Source organism: Manis javanica, chromosome 16 (genome assembly GCF_040802235.1).
Source record: "Manis javanica isolate MJ-LG chromosome 16, MJ_LKY, whole genome shotgun sequence".
Classification (NCBI taxonomy): domain Eukaryota; kingdom Metazoa; phylum Chordata; class Mammalia; order Pholidota; family Manidae; genus Manis; species Manis javanica.
This window is the reverse complement of record NC_133171.1, coordinates 68,976,414-68,991,829: the sequence shown is the minus strand read 5'-3', so window position 1 is coordinate 68,991,829 and position 15,416 is coordinate 68,976,414.

Here is a 15,416-nt window from a genome sequence, read left to right as displayed (position 1 = left end):
TCCAACTGGATGTATCACCACCAAGTCAGCCCAAATACGACAAAAATAAAAATCCCTTCTGGTGAATTCTGCCCTTCCCAACTTGCCTGAACCCAGCAAGTACGATTTCCATGAGCCCTTGTAAACCCTAGAGTCACCATGACTCTTCGATTCAATATACCAAGCCTAGAGTGGCTGGTAGGTAAGAAGCATTCAACAGTATTGAATCACTGCATCTTTCTTTGTGTTCTTTATTTCTCTTATCTGACTGGTTGTAAAGCAAAGCCCTTTCCCCACATCCTGGTTCCTGTGTCCACTTCATTCTTTCTTTCTCCAATCTCACAAAGTTAGTTATGATTTAATCATCTTTAATACTTTAATCTTAATGTAATACTGCAGCCATTCTCACCATCATCACCATCAAGGTTTCCTTTGTATCAATCCGCTAATGAACTCTGTGAGATGGAAATTTTAATTCCCATTTTACAGAGGATTAAATTTAAGGAAATTTACCCAATGCCATTTAGCTGGTAATTATCCAAGAAATGTGCATTTATACCAAAGCTTATGCTCTTTTCAACTAAATGGGATACCACAGAGGACTTATGACCAAGGGGACAGGTGGCATGCACCACCTCAGCCAAATGGAAAATGGGACAAACTGACATCATCTATCACCTGATGTGATGTACTGGGTAAACCACATCACCTATATAGCATTTCTGTTAGAACTGTTAAACTTGAGTCTACTGATAAGGAAAATCAGACAAATCCATGTTGAAGAATGTTATGCCAAAATCTGGCCCAGACTCCTCAAAAATGTCAGTATCATAAAAGATAAAAAAGGTTGGTGAATGGTTCTACTAAAAAGATATGACAATTAAAATGTAACACTTGATCCTTAATTGGATTTTTTTTAAAGCTGTAAACATTATGACATTATTAGGACACCTGGGGAGAACTGAATATAACCTATATATTAGAAAGTAGGATTGTATCAATATTGAATTCCATGAGTATGATGATTTAGCCATGGCTTTGTGGGAGGATGCCCTCATTCTCAGGGAATTATGTGTCGAAGTACATAAGGGTGAAGCTGCAACTAATACTCAAATTGTCCAGCAACAAATGAACCAAACACTCTCAGAAAAAGCAAAAATGGCGATAGTAACCACTTGGAGATTTAGGTACACAGTATTAGATGCTCTCTGTACTCTTCACAACTTTTTTATAGGTTTAAAGTTTATTCAAAATAAAAAATTGGTTTTACAAAAGGAAATAATACCAGCTAATACTTAAGTAACACCTACTATGTGCTACAAATACTCTTCTAAGCACTTTATGCACATCAACTCATTTGATCCTCACAACACTCTACATAGTATATTAATTTTAGCCACATTTTACATATGAAACAATGGAAGCCCAGCGACATTAAGTGATTTGACGAAGGTCTACAACTAGCAAGGAGCTTTGGGATTTCAACCAGAGCCCGTGCAATTAGCCTCTCAAACTTTTATTGGGAGATTCTAGTTCTCAATTCCTTCTCATGGAGCTGAACAAGCTGCTCACCACACTTCATCAATTCTAACACTTTAAGGTTCTTCCTTGCATTCATTTGGAAGTTATCTCCTGATGGTTTTTAGCCATTTGTTCTATTCTACACTGGACTTACCCAGAACAAATTACCCTTACCCCTTTCAGATGTAAACTCCCCGAGAACTGGGAGGCGATACTCTGCCCCCACTCTGGAAGAATGTTTCCTAGCACATGGCAGGAACCCAAATGAAGGAATAATGAGCATCAGCTTTTCAAATATCTGAAATCAACTTCTGGAAATTTCCATTCTCTGTTGAAAACATTCCCAGAACCTTCCATTGTTCCATTAATATTCTATTCACTGTCCTCTTAAATAATGCCAATTTTTCTAGTTTTAAGACTGAAAACAGTATTCCGGAGTTCACTGACCACCATCATTTTCCTTGTTTCTGATGGTTTCCTTCTGTTACTGAAGCCTAAGAAATCACAACAATGTTTAAAATGGCTTTGTAACAACTACTGAAGAGAATTGCTGGCAAAGGTAGTGAACTGAATGTAAACATTAACTCTTGCTTTATCCTAAGTCCCACTAAAATAACACTAGAGGATTTTTTTTTTTTGCTTGCATAAACCCATAGGGACAAAGATAATGAGAGAGAAGGAGAAAATAATTGCATTTTGAAGCTGGAAAGCAGAAGCACAAGTGGTAACTGACTTATCAGACCTAAAAAAGATAAATCTTAAACCAACAGGGGCATCAGCAGATAAACAGACCAGGTCACAATGAAGAATCTTAAAAGGTTCAGAAGTTGGATCCATCAGTTACCTCTAGGACAGCTCGAGGTGGGGAGTCAAAACAAAAGAATTGGTCAAATATCTGTTTAAGACTAGAAATCTCTGTGTAGTCCTCTTTTACCCCCAAAGAGTCTTGAGGGTCTATTTTCCAGAGACAGAATAAAAAAGAAGGTCTCTGAATAGGGGTTCTACCAGATATAGTTTGGGGCAGGGACACTTCCATGGGAAGAGGACTAAATAGGATTGGAGGAGGATTAAATAAATATTTACATAGTGGTGGCAGAGACCTCTGACCCCTTCCCTCTCTCTGCTTCCAGAATGTTGGCAGCTCATCTCTATCCTTCAGGCAAGAGTTTGGACAGTCTTTCTCTGGAGAATCCAACTAGAGCAAGAGGAAAGACTTAAAGAAATTGACAAGGAGGTGTCCCCAAAGAAATGGCCGATTGGATAGTCCAGAAACCCTTCCCCATGATCTCAGAGCTTCCAGTCAGCTAAAGCTAAATTTAAAAAAAATTTCTCACTCTGGTAAAATATATATAAAATTGATTGTTTTTAGTCACGTGTGAGTGTACTGTTCAGTGGCATTAGGCACATTCGTATTGTACTGCCATGACCACCATTAATCTCTAGGACTTTTTCATCATCTCAAAGGGAAACTCTGGGCCAATTAAACAGTAAGTCCCCACTACCTCCTCCCCTCACTCCCCGGTCATCCCTCATTCTGCTTTCTGTCTCTGGGAATTTGACTATTCTGAGTACCTCCTATAAGTGGAATCATATTATTTCACTTAGCATGTCTTGAAGAATCATTCATGTTGTAGCACATGTTAGAATTTCCTCCCTTTTTGAAGTATCGTTAAGGGAAACCCTTTTTAACTCTTAGCCTAGGGAGTCTTTTCTTCTTTCCCAAAGCCAGGATGATTTCTAAAACCTCCCTGCACAGCAGCACAGAGAAGCCACCCCAGGTTCTAGTCTTGGTAAGGGCAGATGGTTTTGCAGGCCCCATGGTAAAAGAAATAACTTCTTAAATTGCATCATTAATGGTATACAGATCTGTGTGGAAGAATATTGAAACAGAAATAGTAGCTATCTAGGACTATAAAATATGGTTGATGCAGATCTGGGACCCTTAAGTCTAAAATGTGAATAACTGTCAACAAAGAGAAAGAGAATATTATTTGCCAGTGGGAGTACAGCCCTGACCTGGGAACAATCTCACTGGTGTGAACCACCACCAGGCACGGACTGACAATCAGTAAAGGAAAAAGCACAATCAGGTTGACGATGGTCTGAGGTTGCAGACCGAAGGGAAGATACTTACACTAAGTCCCACCCCCCAAAATTCTCATTCAGTAGATCTGGGATAGACACAGGATTTGCATTACTAACAAGTTTCCACAAGATACTTATGCTATTGGTCTGAGGACCACACTTTGAATAGTAATGCTCTGTAGCATGAGAAAATATTGTCCAACAAGCTCTCTTAGACATGTCTTCCTACTTTGCATAATTTTCAATCCCTTTTCCTCTTTTACTTCTTTGAATTTCATATCTTCTTCCTTATCCTCTTCCTGCTATCTACATATGATATTTTTGGAGATTGCAACTTCAATTCTTATCTCTTCATCTTTCCTTCCACTAAAATTCAACAACTATTTATTGAGAATCTATTACTGTTAAGCTTGACTATAGGAAACATGAAAATAAAAACCAGTAGGGTTGATGCCATTGCTCCAATATTATCTTCTCTGTGAAAGTTTTCTCAGAGCTTTCTCACAAATATGACTATCTCTTACTTTGGTTTCCAAGAGCTTTTTATTTGTCTTGCTCATCTGGCTTTTATTTAATTCTATCTTAGTTGGGAATTCCCTGAAATAATAGCCCAAATCTTAATTGAAAACAGTATCTGTACTGGGAAAAATTATCTCAACCTCCAATTTTGATTCTGTCACCCATTGGTATTTACTTTTTCAGGATCAGTAATTATATCAGCTTCAGAATTGATCAAAGAATTGTGACAATCTCTTTAACAAAGCACACTTTATACTAATACAAAATATATGTTTGAGTTACATAAAATTTTGGTTAATATTTGGAGACATTGCAAGATATCAGGGAAAATGAGATAAAATTCTGCTGCTAAGCATACTGGTAGAAGACAATATTTATGGTGTTTACTTTTATCTAATTCAGTTCAGTCAACATGTATTGACAATCATAATATGAAAAACACCATTCTATTTTCCTTGCATACATTTTTTTTTCCTCCAGTCCATATCATGCCCCCACAAATTTTGGGGTAGAAATATAGATTGGCTCTGCTATCTCCATTCCAAGTGTGGCAACAATCAATGAAACAGTGCTCAGCTCTGTGGATGTCTGTGTGTTTAAAAAGCAGAGAAGCAGAAGCAGGGGAGAATATTTTCATATAAAGTCTGAATAAACAACAGCAGAAACCTTTCTTAGCTATCTGTCCTGTCTTCCAGACTTCCTTTTCTATGACATAAAATGATCATATAAGTCACAGGGCTGTAATGGAAATCCAAACCTGACCTGACTTACTAGGTTCTTAAAATGTTGACTTCCTCTGGACCAATAATTGGAGTGAGAGGGCATTTGGATAAAAGAAAGAAAGGCAGGCTCTGAGTAGACGAGTGGATCTCTCGAATGAAACAGATTGGACATAGGACGAATACAGGCATTTTTCAGGGGAGGAGGAAAGTGTGGTTCTTCTGCCTGTCAACCAATGCTTGTGACCATTTCAAAGTTAGAACATCACCAGTGGTCTGCCGGAATTCCCCAGGACGGGAGAGAGAGAGCTCCTCCTACCTTTTTGCATTTCAGTGTAGACATAACACACTCTCATTCAATTCACACATTCAACTCCATGTGTGGGGAAAAATAACAACCAACATAACATATTTTTCATACAAAATGGTCCCTAAATGCACACCAACTACTTTATCTAGTTCTTAAGAAACAGAGATGTGTTTCAATAAAAAGTGGTTGCATTGAAAGACGGTGCAATATATGCAAAGCATGCTTACTATTCTTGGTGGAAGAAAGCTGATATTTTGGTGCTCCTGGAGCTCCCATAGACAGCTGTGGGATGAAGCCAGTGTCTCTCAGAGAGGACTCTTCTACACCATCAGCAAGTGAAATCCAGAGGAGTCTAGGTCCCCCGGAAGTCACCTTCCCCTCCCTTTCCGTCCTTCTGCGGACTCCTCCTCCTTCCAGCTTTCCCACATCTCTCATCAGAGAACTTTCCTCATCTCGCAAGACGGGGCAGTGGGGCGGATGTGGTGAGCGTGCCACCAAAGGGAGAAGCTGGGGCGCTAGGTGTATGGTAGTGCTCTTGCCTAAGATCGGCTGTGTGCATCTATCAGGGCACATGGTCCCCAGTGCAGCACGAGAGTGACGTAAGTGTCACCACAGCTTGGGGTTTCCTAAGCATGAAGCCTTTAGGCTGTTCTCACTGTAGGATCAAGTCTGGGCTGACTGCGAGGCTGCACACCGCATGGGGATGAACTCTGCCAAACAGTAGCTCTTCTGCTAGCGGAATGGCTAGCAAGTTTTAAGAGGAAGAAAGTTATATTTAGTTTTGTTATTGTCCAGAATCATGGAGGAAATGTGTAATAAGAAAAACCCAGATATCCTGAAAGAAAATGAGAGGCAAAGGGGAAAGTGGGAACTCACAGTACTAGGGCAAGTTGCTAACCCATCGGGGGGCAGTGTGATTGCTCCAGAGGATTGAGGTCACCGGGAAAACCTTTGCTTAGAAACTAAATTAAGAATAAGGTCCCCATTGTTTGTCTTACAGTGGCCAGAGTTCATGAGTGTCTTGCTTTGTCCCCAGGGTCTCTGATTCTCCACTCTAGGCCAGCTCTGATTAAGAGGAAGACATATATCTTCTAAGAATAGTTCTGCCTTGTGCTTAATTCAGTCACATTGACGGAGGGAAATGAGGTTATGTGAACTTCTCATGGATATTCTGATGGGAGTGACTCAGTTGATACAAAGGATTCCCTGTGAAACACATCCAAATAAGCAGTCAAATTGATTCTAGTGATTTGCCCAGGTTTCACCAGCTCAGGAAAGAGGAAGGAATATGCTAAGAGACAGTGACTCCACACTATATGCAGGTAGCCAAAACACCTGGTAGGAGATGCCCCGAAGTAAAATAAAACAATATAAAATCATCCAATGCAAATGGTTAGATGCAGAATATCTTAATGACTGAGTGAATTCTGAGGCAAACAGTTTCTTTCTTGTTTTATTTTCCAAATCAAAGACTAATGTTGTTGCTTAGTTAGGTTCGAAACCAACCTTACCTTCAAAATTTTCTAGAGCAGAAAACTGATAATAAGAAAAGTAAACTCTTAGGCAAAATAGTTTAGATTCATTCAGAATTTAGCAAAAGTGAAAATTATTACATAAAAAAAGAAATTTTGTAATTTACTCCTAGAAAAAAACTTCCTGCACTTTCCTATACACACCCACACCCACACACTCTCTCTCTCTGTCTCTCTCTTAGATTTCTGCTCCTCAGGAGGTATTAATCATAGCACCCATACAAAATATTTTACCTGAATATGGGGAAAAGCAAGTCATTTCCCTAAGCAAGGGGATTAGAATAGGATACATGTTCCCATATTTGGTCCTAGGGAAGAATCAGTTTTGGTCTCCTCTCTGAAATATATGTGAAACTTAAGTCTCTAAGAGCCCAAGTGAGGCTGAATTAGAGTGAGGAAGAACACGTATCTTTGAAGTTGATCTGAGGATTCTATCTGCCTTTGGAACCACCTGAGACACAATCCCTGACTACCACCTTTGGTCCTTATCCAATTGGCTACTATATTTTTTGTATTCATCCTCTCTCCTCTAATTTTTTATTCATCCTCCAGATTGGTGAGCCAAAGCCTTCAAAATAGTAGGGATTCAATAAATATTCCATGAGTGAGGGGATTGTTCTCATTCACTTTGAGGTTTTGAAGCTTGCTTGGCTGTATCTTTTAACAGATTTTGATGGGCATGCAGTTAAAAAATACCAGTCTGGAAATTACCACGGAAATTACTTCTCCTACTTCATCAACAGCCTGGGCATGATATGTTACTGTGGATGAGTGACACCTGACATTATTTACCTTGAAAATGTGAATTGGGGTCAAATGTGGATAGGAAGAAGGGAAGACTTTAATTTTTGGATCCACCTCAACATCACCAAAACACTAAGCATCATCTGTTTATTTCCCTCTTCCTGTTGCAATTAGTGATCAAAAAGTAGGAAGATAATTCAGATACAAAAGGAGGGAAAACTCTCTCAAAAAGACAGTTAGAAGCTTTAGATGGAGAAGCATAACCATGATCAAACTCTTCTGACAGTGTCTGCCCCCTTTTTTCAGAAAGCCACTAGCTTTTGTTTTCATTAGTAATTGCTATAATCAGGTTCCTTGTTACTACTATAAACTATTGATAAATAATTAGTAAGAGAGGTACCATAGCTTCTCTGGTCTGTAAAATGAAAGGGAACTGCCCTTATTGCTAGAAATGTTCCCAGTAACAAAAGTAAAAGGAGGAGGAAAACATTTGCCTTGATGCTAGTCCCATGTACTTCCAATTTTTCTTGTCTTGAAAGCAATCTCTTAAAATTGTTCACAGAAAGAAGGTTCTGCTCAGCCTTTAGGAGAATGCAGTACCTAAGTCTATACTCTACGATGAACTAAGTTGACAATATCAGTAAGTATGTGGCACTCAAATGGAATTATTCAAGGATCTGCTAGAAGTAAAGTCAAGGATCTGCTGGAAGAAAAATCCCAGCTATTGAGAGATAAGGCAAATGCACCATACAGTATTCATCTGAATCTATCTCCGTAAGAGTTCCAGCAAGTGGAGGGTAGTGCAAGCCAGAAACCAAGACTCCTTTGACCTAAATGTGGTTTTCTACTTGACCAAAATGAGACAGTAGCAAACATCCAGTGACACACTGAACAAACACCAGAGCATTTCAGAGAAGAACAAGTAAAGCGATGTTGAGGCACCATTATATCAGCCCTGCAAAGTCAGAGCCCTGGGATAAGTCTTAGGCCTTGTGCCGTATTTGCAGAACTTGTGTGTGTCCAAAAATCAGCTCTGGGGACTTGTTCACAAACAATGCTTCAAGATGTCCCCCATTCGCTGTTTTGTTGCCTAGAACTAGTTCCTATGTTCAACATACGACAACCTCCAAAGAAGACTCTCATGGCCTTATTAAGTCTTTCTCTTTTTTTCTGACAAAAGATTCATCTTCGCTATTGAGTCTTCTCTTTTTCCACATAGAACAGTAATCACTGTTCTGGACAGATCATTTTGGAAAGCACTTCAAAAGTATATTCAGATCATGGGTCATATAGGTGTTTCAAACCCGTATTTGAGCTGATGAGAGATGAGTAGGGTGTGATTATCCAATGAATGCAGGTTTATGCCCTGGCCTTTGCTTTGTGAAACAGCTGTGCAGCCAGAACACAGCATTAATCTTTTGGGACTCTCAGGCCCAGCTGTGCTCATGAATGTACAAAAATGGCGGAAGGGTCTTAAAAGACAGAGGTAAGATCCTATGTTGATTGCAATGAGAGTTACATTTACAGGCGGCAGGTGCCTTCCATTCTATTTTCTGTCTTTTGGGTCAAGCTTTAATATAGTTCAAGAGTCAATGAGCCAGGGCCCATGAGCAAAAAAAAATATGGCCTATGAGTCAAGAGTGATTTCTACATTTTTTAATTGTGGGGGTGGGGGGAACAAAAGAAGAATCATATTTTGTGATACATGAAAATGATATGAAATTCACATTTTCATGCCCATAAGTAAAGTTTCATTGCAGCACAGTCACACTATATTGACTCAGGCTGCCTTTGCGCTACATCAACAGAAGTGAGTAATTCCAACAGAGACCATATGGCTTACATAGCAAAAACAAGGAAAAAGCGAAGAATGATGAAACCTTAGCAGCAGGCCCTTTTCAGAAAAAGTTTTCTGACTCCCTAATAAAGTTCATTTTAAAGTTCTCCTTGGTCCTTAAACTAGACAGCTGAAGTCTTGCTCAAATATTTTCAAGAGAATTGGTATGTCTTCTACTGGGAAATGAGCCATTAATTTTTACAAACTAGAGACTGGCCGTAGGACAAGTGGTTTAAAAGAGGCTTGACTAACCTCGCCCTAACAGGGAAATCCAAAGTAGGAAATGCAAATTAAAGCCACAACAAGATCCTGTTTCACACCTACCAGTGTGTCAAAAAATTTGAAGTCTGATTATATGAAGTGTTGTGAGGGTGCAGAGCGATATGTATGCGCACTGCTGGTGGCGATGAAAATTGGCGCAGCCACTTCGGAGAGCAGCTTGGCAATCCCTAGCAAAATGGAAGACATGTTTGTAAGATGACCTACAATTCCATTCTCAGATTTATCTTCTGAAGAAATTCTAACACATATGTAAGAGGAAACATGAAGAAGGGTGTCATGTGCAGCCTGGCTTATGTGATAGGCGTTAATGCCTTTAGCCAGATAGCATGGCTGCTCCCACCCCTCTCTGGACCATAGGAAGCTGTCCTCTCGGCTCCCTTGTGGCTGAGTGGAGCCTATGGCTACTTTTGACCAGACTTGTGAGCAGAAGTAACACATTTCATGGCTGGAGCCTATGTAAGGCCAATGTGAGGCCCGTCCAAGTTATAATAACCCACAGGTCAAAGGAGAGATAACAATGAAAAACAGAAAATATTTCAAATAAAACAATAATAGTGCAAGTCAAAATGTATCATTATACTATCAAATGGTACATTGCAAAGCTATAGCCATGCTTAGAAGAAAATGTCTAGCTTCTAATGCATATTAAGAATGAAGAAAAGCTGAAAAATCAATAAGCTATGCATCTTAGTTTGGATTCCTCGGAAGAAGATACCAAGTGAGGGATTCAAGGGTGCATAGTTTATGAGGAGTGAATTCCTTTGCTAGGGCTGCTATAGAGCACCACAGACTGGGTGGGTTAAACAAAAGGACTTTATTTCTTAGCAGCTTTGGAGGCCGGAAGTCTGAGATCAAAGTGTCAGCAGGTTTGGTTCTCCTGAGGCCTCTCCTTGGCTGGTAGATACCATCTTCTCACTGGGTCTTTACATAATCTTCCTTCAGTGTGTATCTGTGCCCTTATCTCTTGTTCTTATAAAGACACCAGTAGTATTGAATTAAGGCCACCATTATGACCTAACTTAATCACCTCTTCAAAGGCCCTCTCTCCACATGCAGTCACATTCTTAGGTATTGGGGTTAGATCTTCGACATATGAATTTGGGGGAACCTATAACTGGGAAGTTATGGGAAGACATATGGAAACACAGAAAATGAGACAGGGAAGAGAAGGCAGCCAATAAACGCTATGTTGTTAAGGTACCATAACAACAGGTGTCTAGAGTTTGATTGCTAAGAAAAATTCTAGAAAACTATGTAAAATATGTTTCAAAATTATACTGGTCAAAGGGCAAAAAGCTAGGGTATTTATATCCTACAGCCTTTGGTCTTTGGTTAAGGGTTTCCCCTGGGAGATGTTAGCTCCCAGGCACTTCTAGTCCACTATTTTTCAGATTAAGTGGGTTCAGGCAGTTTGAAGGCAGCCCTCTGACAAAGAATCTGATGCTGGCCCTGGAAGTCAGGCTGATCTGCATGGGAATGGCATGGGGATCCCAGGGTATGGGCAGAGTCCCAACAGTGTCAGCTTAGCAGCCCTCTCCAGAAGTTACCAAAAAAGCAGCAAAACAAACCCAAAGGGAACACAAAAATTAAACCAAATTCAAATGTATAAATAGACAAGATCCACAAAACCATGGATTGGCTCTATAATTATAATACTAACATAATTTTAAAATTACTGTCAGGACTTGTCAATTAAAAAAGAGGCACAAATGACCAATGTCAGGAATTTTAAAACGGCATCATCATAGATCCTGCAGACATAGATCATTGAGAGAGAAATAGGGACAGCAGAGAGAATGAGTAGCAATTCTACTGCTAGGTATATCCTCAAAAGATTGGAAACAAGGACTCAAACAAATACATGCACATATGTGTTCATAGCAGCACTATTCACAAAAGGTGGAAGCCACCCAATTTCCATCAATGGGTGAATGGACAAGTTGTGGCATATCCATACAACAGAATATTCTTCAATCATAAAAAAAAAAGTACCGATACATAATACAACATGCATGAACCTTGAAAACATTACATTAAGGGAAAGAAGCCAGACACAAAAGAATTGTATGATTCTATTTATAGGTAATATCTAGTACAGGTAAATTTGTGGAAATAGAAAGTAGATTATTGGTTACAAGGGCCCAGGGGAAATGGGGGAAGGGGGTGACTACTTAATGAGTACAGGTTTTCCTTTTGGGGTGGTAAAAATATTTGGAACTAGAAGAAAAGTGATTGTACATTGTGAAAGTACTAAATGCCATTGAATTGTTCACTTTGTAATGGTTAATATTATGTGAATTTCAGTTCACATAAATAAAAACTAGGATGAGAAAAAGAGTCGTAATACCTGTCGTTATTTAAGCATGGCGTGTAGACTGCGCATCATATCTGCAATTGCCACCCTGACAATTTTTAATTTTTGATGACCTCATTAAGTAGTCACAGTTGTCCCATAAAGTAGGGGTTACTGAAAATATTCCTTTTTACAGAGGAGAAAGAAGTTATGTGAAAGAAACTGATTGTTCCTGCCTATGCCATTTTTTGTACTGCAGTGTGAATCCAGAGTTCCTCTCTTGAGAAGTGGAATCAGGAACCATAGTTGGAGTGACTTCAAAGCTTGGAGATGTCTCAGCTAAAGGAAGTGGGCCAGGGAGGAGTGAGGGGCTCTGACATTCCAAATATAGCCTGTGCTTGGCCACTTAGGGAGATAGATTTGTTGCTAGCAACAAGTACTTAGAACGTGTGTGATTTGGCATGTCTGAAGCTGTGAAATAGATGCGATGCAGGCAAAAAATGATGATGTTATAGGGATGGGCTGTGTAGGGTGCTAATTGCCATCTGCAGTGCCCGGGGTAGAGAAGAATGAAAAATTGCTTCCTTTTTAATAGATTTTCAAGATGGGAAAATGATATTGCAAGCCCCAAGTCATTGGGAGCAATTGTGTGTCAGACAGAAAGCACACCTAACCTGAAGTGGAAAAACTGGACACTCCCTACAAACTCACTTTGCAGATTCCTGGACGTCAGAAGAAAAGGTCAGAGGATTTTGATCACCAGGGTCCCCCTTACTCCTTCCAGCCACTTACACGGAGCCCTGAAGAGACAGCAGAAGGCAGAAGAGCAAGTAACCAAATAGGTGCAGGACTTCACATCAACACCTAGAGTGACTTCTGGCATCCCTGGAAAAGTAGACAAAAGGTGTTAGGTAAGATGGGAGAAGAGGGGAGATTTAAGCCTGAACCATAACCCAGAGGCATTGTGGAGAAGCTAATTCTTTGGCGTAGTTGAGAATTTACCGTCTAAGTACGTTTGTGAAATCTCTGAGAACCCGGTATGTTTTCCCCTACAATTACAGTCAAAGAAGCAGGTTAATATTGAATCCTTATTTTAATTTTATCAAGGAGAAAATTATATTATACAAATGTTAAGGTAAAAATGCAAATTAGAATAGAATCATAGGTCCAAAAGCTGGCAAGACTTTGACTAAGTCCTAGGAGAAATCAAACTATTGCAAAGGAAGGGAGATGTGGAAGAAAAATTAAAGTAAAATTAAAAATAGAAAACCTTAGACTCATACTTCATTTCTTAAAACTCTACAACTCTGAGTTTTTACTGTCATCCAGCCATCAAATTGATCAGCATTTTCTATTGATTTAAACTCTGAATTCAAGACCTTTCTGCCTCTTCCCTGCCTTAATTCAGGCTTGGGTCACTTATTTTCTTTTTTCTGTTTTTATAACTATGTATTTTTTATTGTGGTAAAATACACATAACTTAAAATTTGCCACTTTGACTATAACTATTTTTAAGTGTTTAAGTGAATTCAGTGACATTAAGTATATTAATGTTTTACAACCATCACCACTACTGAGAATGGTTGTAGAGGAACAAAGTGCTAAGCATGAGCTTTCCAAATTGGTTCCGGGAATTGGCTCTCTAATCTGATTAGATTTAAAAATGCTAAAGAGTCTATTTTTAGTAGTAAAATAGGTACTGATATAATCCATGACATGGTCTGGCAATATATACATATATAATATTTCCATTGGTTATTCCTAATCAACCACTTAAAAGAAGCAAGGAGCTGAGTGGCCAAATATATGATACTTTCAAACATTTTGGTAAACCAGTGAATACAGTGAGATTGACTAGGTAACTCCTAATGTCCTTGGACAAAGTAGAGAAAGGAAAGGAGGAGCTCAGTGATTCAAATTCCCAGCTCACAGGCCACATAAATGACCTAAAAGTTCTCAAGGAGACCCTGATCTCCAGTGGCCACAGGGCTAAGATGCTGAAAATCAAAGTCTCATACTGTGATGGGCTGAATTGCAAATTGAATTCTACTGTTAAAGCGAAGGGCATCTGCTGGGCAGGAGTGTGATCCCCAAAGTTCAAATGGAGCCATTTGGGAGAACCCTGATGAGGCCGAGGACACTGAGCCCCTAAGTGCAGATGAGGCTTCTCTGTCTGTGCGAGGGCTCTCTGTCCCCGCGGAAGCAGCCTTTCCACCCGCAGGGGTACTGGCCTTCCCATCCCCTCCACCCCCGCTCAAGAGGATTAACCTTGCATCACCTGAGGAGACTGGAATGGCCTCTCAGAGGCGGTGGGAAGATGATGCCGCTTCTTCCCAAGACCCAGCCCCACCACCCTTTTTGCTTCTTAGACCTATAATTAGACTGAAGGCCCAACAAGCTCCTAAATGTGAAGTACAGAGTGACTCATGAAGAATTGGGCTACTCTAAAATTTTCTAATTTCTACAGACAGAAATCCAGGGAACATATGTGGACCGTTAAGGGTATGAGAAAATGGTGGAAGGAACATAGAGTTTATCAGGCTAAATTTACAGACGTGGACTCACTAAGCATAGATTCTGCATTTAATGTTGCAGCTCAGAGAGCTAAGAAAGAGTTCTAATAGTGTGTTTGGTTGGTTGGTTGAAAAATGGCCCCAAAGGTGCCCCATGGTGACTTAGAATGCCTTGGCTTAATGTAAGGGAAGGAGTTCAGAAACTTGGAGATTGGAATGTTAGAGTGGATTTGTTCATTTAAGACCTACTGATGTACCTGGGAGGGCACAAGAGACATGCCTCTCAGGCTGACTGTGAGAAATGAATTCGTGAGGGGAGCCTTGGCATCCTTAAAGAGCTCTGAGGTCATTCTTCTCTGTAGCCAGAACTTGTTGTGGAAACTACATCACTGGATTGAGAAAATTAAATGTAAGGGAAGATTTTGGATACAGGGTAGCAGGGACCATGTGGTGGCACTCAACTCTCAAAGCCAAGGTGGGCATGCTTAGCATAACAGACAGCAGATCAATGTAGCAATAGACAGGAAGTCTATTAAATTCATACTTGATCTATGTGGAAGAATATGAAATATATTTAGTCTTTGTTTCTTGTTCCCAGTGCAGAGTTCCTGAAACCTTTCTAATATCCTAAGAGGAGTATCTTTTGTTACTCAGAAGGATCACCTGAATTTATGCTAATGAGCTGATTTAGGGTGAGGCCCCTGATAGTCTCAGGATGACTCTGGTCACTAGAAAGACAAAGTGATTAGAGGGTTGGAAATTTTCTCTTCACCCATTGACCTATGGGAAAGGTTGTGGGGTGGGCTGAAGATTAAATACTGTAAAATCTTTTGGAACACGAGATTTGATGAGCTTTCAGGTTGATGAATGCATCCGCGTGCCTGAAAGGTGGCGTAGCCCATTTCCATGGGAACAGAAACTCCTGTGCTTAGGACCCTTCTGAACCCCACACTATTTCCTCTTCATCTGTATCTTTTATAATATCCTTTACAATAAACTGCTGAATGTAAGTAAATGTTTTCCTGAGCTTTGTGAACCCTTCTAACAAATTAATGAACCAGAGGAGGAGGTCATTGGAACCT